Genomic DNA, 10,171 nt, shown 5'->3' with positions numbered 1-10,171 from the left:
TTTTTTATGTAAAATATTTACCATTTCTATATTACCAAAAACATCATCTATTCCAAATGTATTACAATACTCAATTCTATGAATTTTCGAAATTAATTTTAACTACATTACTTTCCCCTTTTTTATATACATAAGGGTGTTTTTTTTTTAACTATTATTTTTTCAGTTTCCTTGAAATGTTTAGCCCTAAATATTAACATTAAAAACTGGACCAAGGCATGTAAAAATTGTCCATAGAAAATACACGACAATCCTGATTTTTTATCTTTGAAGAAGGAAATAGTGCAGATTTTAGTTGCAATAAAATTTCTAAAATTAATTAATTTAATATAGATTATAAAAAAGAAAAAAACTCTTATTGTTTTAGTGAAAAATTAGGCCCCATAAAAGTAACAGGCATGACAGAGGAATCTGGTTTCACTATAGTATCGGCACATTGTTTCTTGGGTGTTGAAAACTACTTTCAAGAACCATTGGAATCGTCATCTGGTTTAGGTATTTTGTCGCTAGATAAATTGGACCCACATTTGTTTAACATAGAAAAAGACGATATAGTTTACAAATATTTTTCTATTCCACATGAGGGCAAGTTTCTTCTAATTCCGATTTTACATCATTTATTTCATGAATTTTCAAATTCGAGACTAAACAAGAATTGATAAAAATGAGAAATACATAATAGGAAAATTTATAATTCATTATTATTGCAGAAAGGAGAAGAATTTGGACACAGAAGAATTTTGAACACCGGGGTTGTGGACCGACCAGGGATATTATTTTTCGAGCGCTCGAAATATTGAGAATATCGATATTTTGATTTATTTATATTTGCCAATTATTATTATTTTTCTATTGTGTATTTCTCATTTTTACCAACTTTCTTTCAAACTCGAATATTGAGAATATCGATATTTTAATTTATTTTTATTTTTCCAATTAATAATATTTTTCTATTATATATCTCTCATTTTTATCAATTCTTGTTTAGTCTCGAATATCGAGAGTATCGATATTTCGAACCCGATCACTGTTTGTATCACTAGTTCTCAATTGAATTTCGAACAGTGATGCCATTTATAGTGTGAATATTGTGCAAAATCGAAATATTTTTTATTGTTTTTATTGCAAAAAACAGAAAAATAGATATCGTGCCATACATATTCGTGAATCGGAATTAAAAACGAATTTTTTAAGACATTTCCCGTGAAAATTGGTGCACGTTTTCGGAAAAGCCGCTCTGCTGAACATTTACCAAAGAAAATATTGATTTTAAAGGCACGCGCCATACATATTCGTAAAGTAGAATTAAAAACGAGTATTTTAAGACATTTCCCGTGAAAATTGGTGCACGTTTTCGGAAAAGCCGCTCTCCTGAACATTTACCATAAATTCTATTATAGTCACTAAAATGTTTATTGATCTTTTTTATATTGAGTGTAATATAGTTTGTTCAATTAAATTTGAGATTCTATTCTTGTTTATGATATCCTGTTATGTACTGCCAAATGATCTATATTATATCTGTTTATATTTTTCCATTATCGTCGTTAAATTAAATAAATGGTATAAATATTCGGTATCTTCATATAGGTATGTGCGGTCAGTTTCGGTGAAGATAAATTGTTTATTTTTTAGATTAAATTAAGTCTTTGTTTTTTTCAATCAATTGTTTTATTTCCGGATAATTCTTCTTATTGAAAAATACTTCCACTGGTTTTTGTTTTGTCATTGAGTGTATTGTCCTATTATACTCGTATGCTGCGTTAAATATTTCCGTAACTGGATCGGTGTTATTTTGTTTAGCTAATGTTCCTGCGATTTCTATCAGTGTGTTATGTAAGCGTTCAACTGAACCGTTTGATGTCGAATGAGCTGTTGGCGTACGATTATGTGTTATACTCGTATGTAGTCGTCGGTATAGTGACATACAAGTTATCGATGTGAATATACTATATGCTATACTATACCCAGTTAGAACAGTGACGGTTACGTTACTTAGTGACATGCCGGTAACGCGTGCCAGTTTAATTGTCACACTTTTCTATCATTTTCTTTACCCTTAATAACCCACTGGTACCGCCAGGAACCAACCGCTTAAATTCAAAATTCTGTTTAACGAATTTTATTTTAGAATTTGCTTGTCATTATAAGACCGTTAATTGATTCATGCGCCGAACTGAAGAAGAGCTAAGCGAGATCGTTAATTCTATTGCGTGGTCGGAAAGCGAAGACGGCGGCGATTTTTCTGCTGATGACAGTGATGTCGACTCCGATTTTGGCTTTAGTGCTGCTTTGCGTAGTGAAGATTTAGAAGACGAAGTAGCAGATGTTCAGAACATTGCTGACTTAGCTGTTGTTCAGAATGTGGCAGATATTGCAGATGTCGGCAATCCAGTTATAGAAGAAAATAGTGAACCAAATCAATGTAAAATATCCCTTTCTCTTATACGAAAGCTTTTTGTTTCTAAATAAGATTTTTATTAGGCATGGATGTTGCAGAAGAGCCAGTTGTTGTAGGTGATCACGGCCGATGGCTAAAGTATGCCACAATGTTTGAAGGCGTATGGATTGACAAAGAGTCTGATGTATTCAAAAGCCGTTGTGGCGAAAAAGAAATCTTCAATTATACGCTAATTTGATAAGATTTCGAGGTGATGAGGCTTTGACACCGGAGATATTGGCATTGCATTCGCCGCTTCAGTTTTTTACATTTCTTATGTCAACGACATTGTTTCAAATATTGTGGAACAGAGCAATTTGTACGCAATACAACAAAACATTGAAAAACCATTGAACACCACGCCTGATGAAATAAAACGTTTTATGGGAATCAGTTATTATATGTCGGTGTATAAATATCCCGGAATTCGATCATATTGGGGTAACTATGGTTTCAAGCCAATCATGGATTGTATGCCAAGGAATCGTTACGATAAAATTCGCCAATTCTTGCATTTTAATAATAACGATGAAATGCCACGCTCTAATCGTGACAGGCAGCCTTCCGCGTCATGCCAGCAACTGCCATCAACATCATCGGATGCTACGCGCAGTTGCAGACGTAATCGGGTCTTTGAGGCAGTTGAAATGTATGGACAAATACCACAACACGATTTGGGATATGATCGTTTGTACAAAATACTCCCAATACTCACGGCACTAAATAGGAACTTCAAAAAGGTTCCAATGCGAGCAAATCTGTGCGACGAAAATAAAGCAATATGAAACAATACATGCCAGATAAGCCACACCCTTGGGGTGATAAATTATTCCTACTGTGCGATGATTCCGGATGTTGCTACGTATTTGAAATTTATTCCGGTGATGACGACCACCGTCAAGACAATGAACCAAACTTGGGTGTGTCAGCAAATATTGTTGTCAGATTAGCCCGCTCGGTTCCGCGATTTGTAAATCATGCAATTTTTTTTGACAATTATTACACTTCGATTCCGTTGATGGTATATTTGCGAACACAAGGCATCTATTCACTTGGGACTATTCGCCGTTCACGAATTCCATTGTGCAAATTACAGCAGAAATTTAAAAATCGTGGTGATTGGGAAGAATACGCTGGTTCATTTCATGGAATTGATGTTACAACTGTGGCTTGGAATGACAATAAAAAAATTACAGAGAGCATTCAATGTCCAAACGTTATCCACGAGTATAACAAGTACATGGGCGGCGTTGACCTCTTGGATTCGTCACTGGGTCGTAGTCATATTCGCATAAAATCACGAAAGTGGACAAACCGATTATTCTACCACATGTGCGATATGGCTATCATCAATACCTGGATGTTATATAAGCGACATCATGCGGACTCCAATCAAACTGAGCCCAAGATGGTATTGCACGAATTTTTGTCAGAAGTTACCCAGTGCCTGACAAAATCTGGTACTGATATGAAAATTGGAAAAGATCGACGAACAAATATAATATCTAAATATCTGCAAAACGTCAACGCCCCATGTCTGGTCCGCTACCATCACGTGACATTCGCCTAGATAACGTTGGGCATTTACCAGAGTATGTGAAGGAGGGAAAGCCGCGATGTAAGAATCCCAATTGCACATCTCGTACAAAAGTACGATGTCGAAAATGTGGAGTACATTTGTGTTTTACACCTGAAAAAACTGCTTTGCTGTATTTCACCAGAGCTAAAGCCAATAATGGTGTAGTATATATTTCTGTGGTGTATCCTGTATATCCTTCTCTTACAATAAAAAAGACAAATCGACATGCAACAGCACACAAAAACATTGACCAACATCGAAATAAAAATGTTTTTTTTTTAATTCATCTTGTTTATTTTTGTAGTTTGGTTGCGCTAGGAACCAACCAGGGTTTTTCTACCTAGCTGAGGTAAATTTCACTTGCAAACAAAGTTATAGAACAAAGTTTGTTCAGAATCGTGAGTTTTATAACATATTTTTTGCCGTAATAAAACTATATACTTCTTTCTCACACTTTCGTTAAATTTAAGACAAATCGACAGAACTGCTTTCAGGAAAGCGTGGCGGTGCATTCCATATTAGCGTAGTGGGCAGACCACTTACCATTCCCTCGGTCTAGAGTTCGAAACGCGAAATATTTTTTTTAAATTAAAATGTTTACATTAATTTCATTAATAGTTTTTATATTATAATTTTTTGAGTTTAAGAAACTAAAAATAATCTATAATATTATATTTTCCTAATTACATTAGATTACTTTAAATTCATTTTTATAAATATTTTTAAGAAAAATTTAATTACATAGTAAGATATAGAAGATTTTTAAAATAAACATTCATATTAAAGCTATTATAGTTACACTATTAAAATTCATTTTTGTTTATACATTCTTAAATCCGACTACATTTTTTTTTTAATTATTATCTATTTGGATTCGTTCGATTCCTCCACAGCTTTTCGCTTCATGTATTTCTTTTGTTTGTACCTATGGTGGCTCATTTCGATGGACTTCCGAATTTGTTTTTCGAAATTCCCCAGTCCACAAGTAACGAAAGAATCTAATAAATTATAATGAAGAGACAAATTAAAACACATCCTCTTAACTAAATATGTATATATTAAATTTACCATATAATATGTTAGATGCCAGTAGAAATTTCGATAGGGGTTGTTTCTCTCCTCTACCGTCCCAGTTACACAAAAACAAAAATTCGTCAGTGTATATATGTCTCAGCACATCATGTAAATTATCTGAATTTCCCTTTGTTTTTAAAATAAACTGTTTCTGTAAATTAAAAATATTTAGCAAAAGTTTAAATAATATTTATTGAAAAAAATGTATACATTACTAGTTGCAGTAGCAAATTCCTCGCATTTCAGTTTCTCGTCCATTTCCAATGCTGCAGCTATCGTTGTTATTGGTAGCGTGGAGGCAACTTCGGTTTGCATACTATCTATTTCTTCAGCAGTCAGTCGGCATACTGAATGGTGAATTTTTCTAATTAAAACCTTACATTCGCGCACAGTTTTTTGTTGGGCCATTTCTTCGCTTTTATGTCAGTTGTTCTACATTAACAAATGTGTACAAATAAAGTGAAAACTAAAACGACAAATTTACATGTACATACCTTCTACAGGAGTCGAAGACGTTGTTGGGAATTCTTCAAAATCAATTGCATCAAAGAGCGCTGGTGAATCCATCTGTTCGTAAAATAAAAAAAATGGCAGTATCAAAATTCTTTTAAATAATTCATATCATGAAATAAAATACATTCGGAAAATACCACAATTACTTTAAATAGTACTAATTTGAAAACTCATGAAATGGATGATGTAAAATTGGTATAAGAAGAAACTTGCCCTCATGTGGAATAGAAAAGTATTTATAAACTATATCATCTTTTTCGATTTTAAACAATTTTGGATCTAATTTATTTGCCAACAAAATACCTAAACCAGTTGACGATTCCAATGGTTCTTGAAAGTAGCTTTCAACACCCAAGAAACAATGCGCCGATACTATAGCACTACCAGACTCGTCTGTCATGCCTATTACTTCTATGGGGCCTAATTTTTGACTAAAACAATAAGAGTTTTTTTCTTTTTTATAATCTATATTAAATTAATTAATTTTAGAAATTTTATTGCAACTAAAATCTGCACTATTTCCTTCTTCAAGCCTTAAATGTAATTGCTGCAGGATTTTATTGGGCTTATTTATAAGTTTTTTTTTTAATTGAATGTGATTTTCAGACTTATAAGCGGAAAAGTTATCTAGAGGCCCATATAGCTTAGTACGTTCAGTTAAATGGAGTAAATCATGTATGTTGTAACTAACTAAATGGTCTCCGTATATATTTCCAAACAAATCAACGAATTTTTCCAAAGATTTGTTGGGCAACGTTGGCTTCAGTGCTATATGACTTCTTGAATGATAGCAGCCTTATACCTGCGTGCAATAAGAGGAAATGGTAGTAATGGTCACCACTAACGCAATCTTTTAGAACAAATATACCTATATATATACAATAAGAACTGCCTAAACTCTGTCGCTTTCCAAATATTGATTTCATCTAAACTTCTACATATTCGGCCGAACTCTGAAGGAACTAAATTGGAGAGAAATGTTATTTTTTCGTTAACTTTCGTTACGTTTATATTGCCTTTTTTAATTAACAATTGAAGCAACTTTTTACATACACCAAGATCTACAAGGTGCATTGGGTCGAAAGGAAATTGGGAGACCATTTTGAAATTTCCTGACTCTAAAATGCTTTCTCTAAATTTAAAAGGATTAATGTGATGTGATATGTCACTTCTATTTTTAAAAGATTGGTCAGTTCTTAAATGTTTTATTTGTTTTGAAAAACAAACTCTCCTTTCTTTGTAGTCACCCACTTGATCACATTTAGAACTACTTTTTCCAGTGTGCGACTGTACACCTGTAACAAAGGCTCGAGCGGGAGCATCACAGCAAAACAAACGAATATCAAATTTTTTCTTTACAGGATAAGTACCAACCTGAAGACCATTTTTTTTAAATAACACTAGCCGACAATGGATTTTGCTCTGAAATAAAAATTATATATTTTGGTTCCTGTTAGTATGTATATCATTAGAAAAATAATTAAAAAAAAATCCTTAGGTCCAATTACGATAATATTATTGAAGTTATACTTCTTATACGAGTTCGGAAAAGGTTGCGATAGATTCAGGTTGCGCAACCTTGCTCAATATGAATCTACGCAACCTTGTTCGAGTAGCAAGCGAAGCGGTGACAATCGGCGATCGTTTGTTCGTTTCTTTCGGCACAGCGCGGCTTTTCTATCAAATTTGTCATTTCCATATTCGTAGCAATAGAAATTCCATGGCATAAGTAAAGTAATGGCCGCCGATTGTCACCCCTTGCCGCTGTAGCAGCTTCGAAAGTAGTGTTGATGTTTATGCTTCCGACCACACCGATTTTGACGACGATGACCACCAACAAGGTCAACAACAGAGCCACATCTGATAACTCAAAGCGAACTTAATGATCTGATTCGTGACCTTGATTTACCAAAGGAGAAATCAGAACTTTTAGCTTCTAGACTAAAACAATGGAATTTATTGCATCCAGAGACAAGAATCTGTACTTATCGGAAACGACATAGTAGTGTTGTGGATTTCTTTGAAAAGGAAAACGATCTAGTCTATTGCAAAGATGTATATGGGCTTATGAAAAAAATGTTTTGTACCTATTCACCTGATCAGTGGAGACTATTTATTGATTCATCGAAAATAAGTTTAAAGGCGGTTTTGTTACATGATGGTAACGAACTTCCATCTGTACCTCTAGCGCATGGAGTACATATCAAAGAAACCTATGAAAATATCAAAAAAACAAAACAAAAAATACAGTATGCTAAACATTCTTGGAAAATTTGTTCTGATTTAAAAGTAGTTGGGATGTTACTAGGTATGCAAGCTGGTTACCCAAAATTTTGCTGTTTTATGTGCGAATGGGATAGCAGAGCTCGAAGCAAACACTATATCCAAAAAGAGTGGCCAAAGGAACAGACTATGTACCTAATCAGAAAAGTGTGTCCAATCTTCGTCTTGTTGAACCCGAGAATATTGTATTGCCACCCCTTCATATAAAATTAGGCTTAATGAAAAATTTTGTAAAAGCAATGGATAAAACGGGAGAAGGTTTTCAATACCTTAAAAGTATATTTCCGAGACTTAGTGATGTGAAATTAAAAGAAGGGTTTTTTGTGGAGCCAGACATACAACGAGTTATGAAGGATCAAAACTTTGTCTCTAAACTAAATACGCTAGAAAAAAAAGCATGGCTTTCATTTGTTGAGGTTGTAAAAAATTTTTTGGGTAACACCAAATCACCCGATTATGAAGAACTCATATCAAGCCTATTGACGAATTTTCAGGCTTTAGGGTGTAACTTGTCCCTGAAAATACATTTCCTACATTCGCACTTGGATTTCTTTCCCCCCAATTTAGGTGCAGTCAGTGATGAACATGGGGAGAGATTTCACCAAGACATATTGAGTATGGAGAAAAGGTATCAAGGCAAATGGACTCCTAGCATGCTGGCAGACTATTGCTGGATATGTTTACGTAATAATCCTGACTACCAATACAGCAGAAGTTCAAAAAAGTACAAGAAAATATAAATTGAGAGATAAAAATTTGTAATATTCAATATATTTTTTGCAAAAACTTTTCTTTTATTTTTCTCTTAACCTGGACCTAGCAATTTTTTTTATATTCAAATTATATATGTACCTTATCAAAGCAACATAAAAAAACAAGTTTGGTTTCAGAGCAGAAAAAAAATGTCAAAATTGTCGGCTAGTGTTACCTAAGCTGGGATCGAGTGGTGCAACGACTGGATGAGCTTGGCTGTCCGGAAATTACTCTTTGGCAGAGTTATTTTTTGGACAGTAAGGCCTCCCTCGGAGGCATGAATGGGAGTGTGGAGATTGGAGTTGATCGTGGCTGCCACCAGGGTTACTTCTGTGGTCCATATACTTGGCATCTTATGATGGATACTCTGCTTGGGCGTCTCGAACCACTCTGTAAAAGTTGTGCGTATGCGGAGGACCTTCTTCTTATGGTCGAAGGTCGCTCGCGGTCTGAGATAGAGCGGACGGGAGGGCATCTTTTCGAGATAGTGAATACTTGGAGTGTAGATGTGGGGATTGACATATCGAGGGAGAAAACGATGGCAATGCTGCTTAAGAGAGTGAATACTTGGAGTGTAGATGTGGGGATTGACATATCGAGGGAGAAAACGATGGCAATGCTGCTTAAGAGCAGATTGTCACCGGTTCATCCACCGATTATCCGTGAGAATGGGGTCAGCATCAGATATGTGACGCATGTCAAATATCTTGGACTGACCATGAGTGAAAAGATATGTTTTACTCCACATTAGGCGAATGTTGAGGAGCGCCTGCAGGCAACCGTAGACAAAATACGACGCATTTTAAGTGATTGGGATTTCGGACGTCGTGCTGTCCGCACCATATATCATGGCTTGTTTGGGGCCTGTGCCACATATGGAGCCAAAGTATGGTGAGAAGCAGCCAGGACTGTCTTGGGGTTTCAAAAACTCCTCTCAATTCAGCGTTGTAAGATGCTTGCCTGTATGTCTTACTGTCTCAATGGATACTAGGCAGGTTTTGTTAGGTGCATCCCCTCTTGACCTGATTTTCATACAGCGTGCTGTTGCTTTCAGGATAAGGGGTTTGAGTGTGTCATTGCTGCGGAATGACTGAATTTCCGACGATGATGTGGAGCGGGGAGTATATCTAGGAAGCAAGAGGATTCTAGATGATAGGATTAGGTGTAGGTGACAAGAACGTTGGGACAATAGTCCTAACGGCCGAGTGACTTACGAGAACATTCGGGACGCTGGGTTCGATGAGGATAACTCCGACTTCAAATTTTGTCTGAGTCTGGGTTTTCTGCTCACGGGGGATAGACCTCTGAACGCATTTTTGCATCAGAGGCACCTTTCTCACAGGTAGGTTAATTTTAATGCTCATGCAGACTGGCCCCTCGGGGAGAACCGTAGTGGTTGTGGTTAAAACCCAAATGCGGAAAGAACTGACTTTGTCAGTTGAATGTGGAGTTGCATTGCAACCACGTGCCGGACCCAAAGCACGGCAGAGGTTTTAGATAAGCCTCGAACCCTACCAAGGTTGTTAGTG

At 35.5% G+C, this 10,171-nt stretch overlaps 1 long non-coding RNA gene across 1 annotated transcript; it reads right to left on the bottom strand.

Moving 5' to 3' along the window:
* Window positions 1-4,621: 4,621 nt before the first annotated feature.
* LOC125776770 (uncharacterized) lies at window positions 4,622-8,908 on the bottom strand. Its single transcript, XR_007421910.1, has 4 exons — window positions 5,588-8,908; window positions 5,304-5,525; window positions 5,088-5,244; window positions 4,622-5,017 (listed from the first exon to the last, which is right to left on the bottom strand). It is a non-coding gene; the product is annotated as an uncharacterized LOC125776770 (long non-coding RNA).
* Window positions 8,909-10,171: the final 1,263 nt, after the last annotated feature.

Source organism: Bactrocera dorsalis, chromosome 2 (genome assembly GCF_023373825.1).
Source record: "Bactrocera dorsalis isolate Fly_Bdor chromosome 2, ASM2337382v1, whole genome shotgun sequence".
Classification (NCBI taxonomy): Eukaryota; Metazoa; Arthropoda; class Insecta; order Diptera; family Tephritidae; genus Bactrocera; species Bactrocera dorsalis.
The sequence above is the reverse complement of the archived record's forward strand: the minus strand, read 5'-3'. Positions and strand labels throughout refer to the sequence as shown.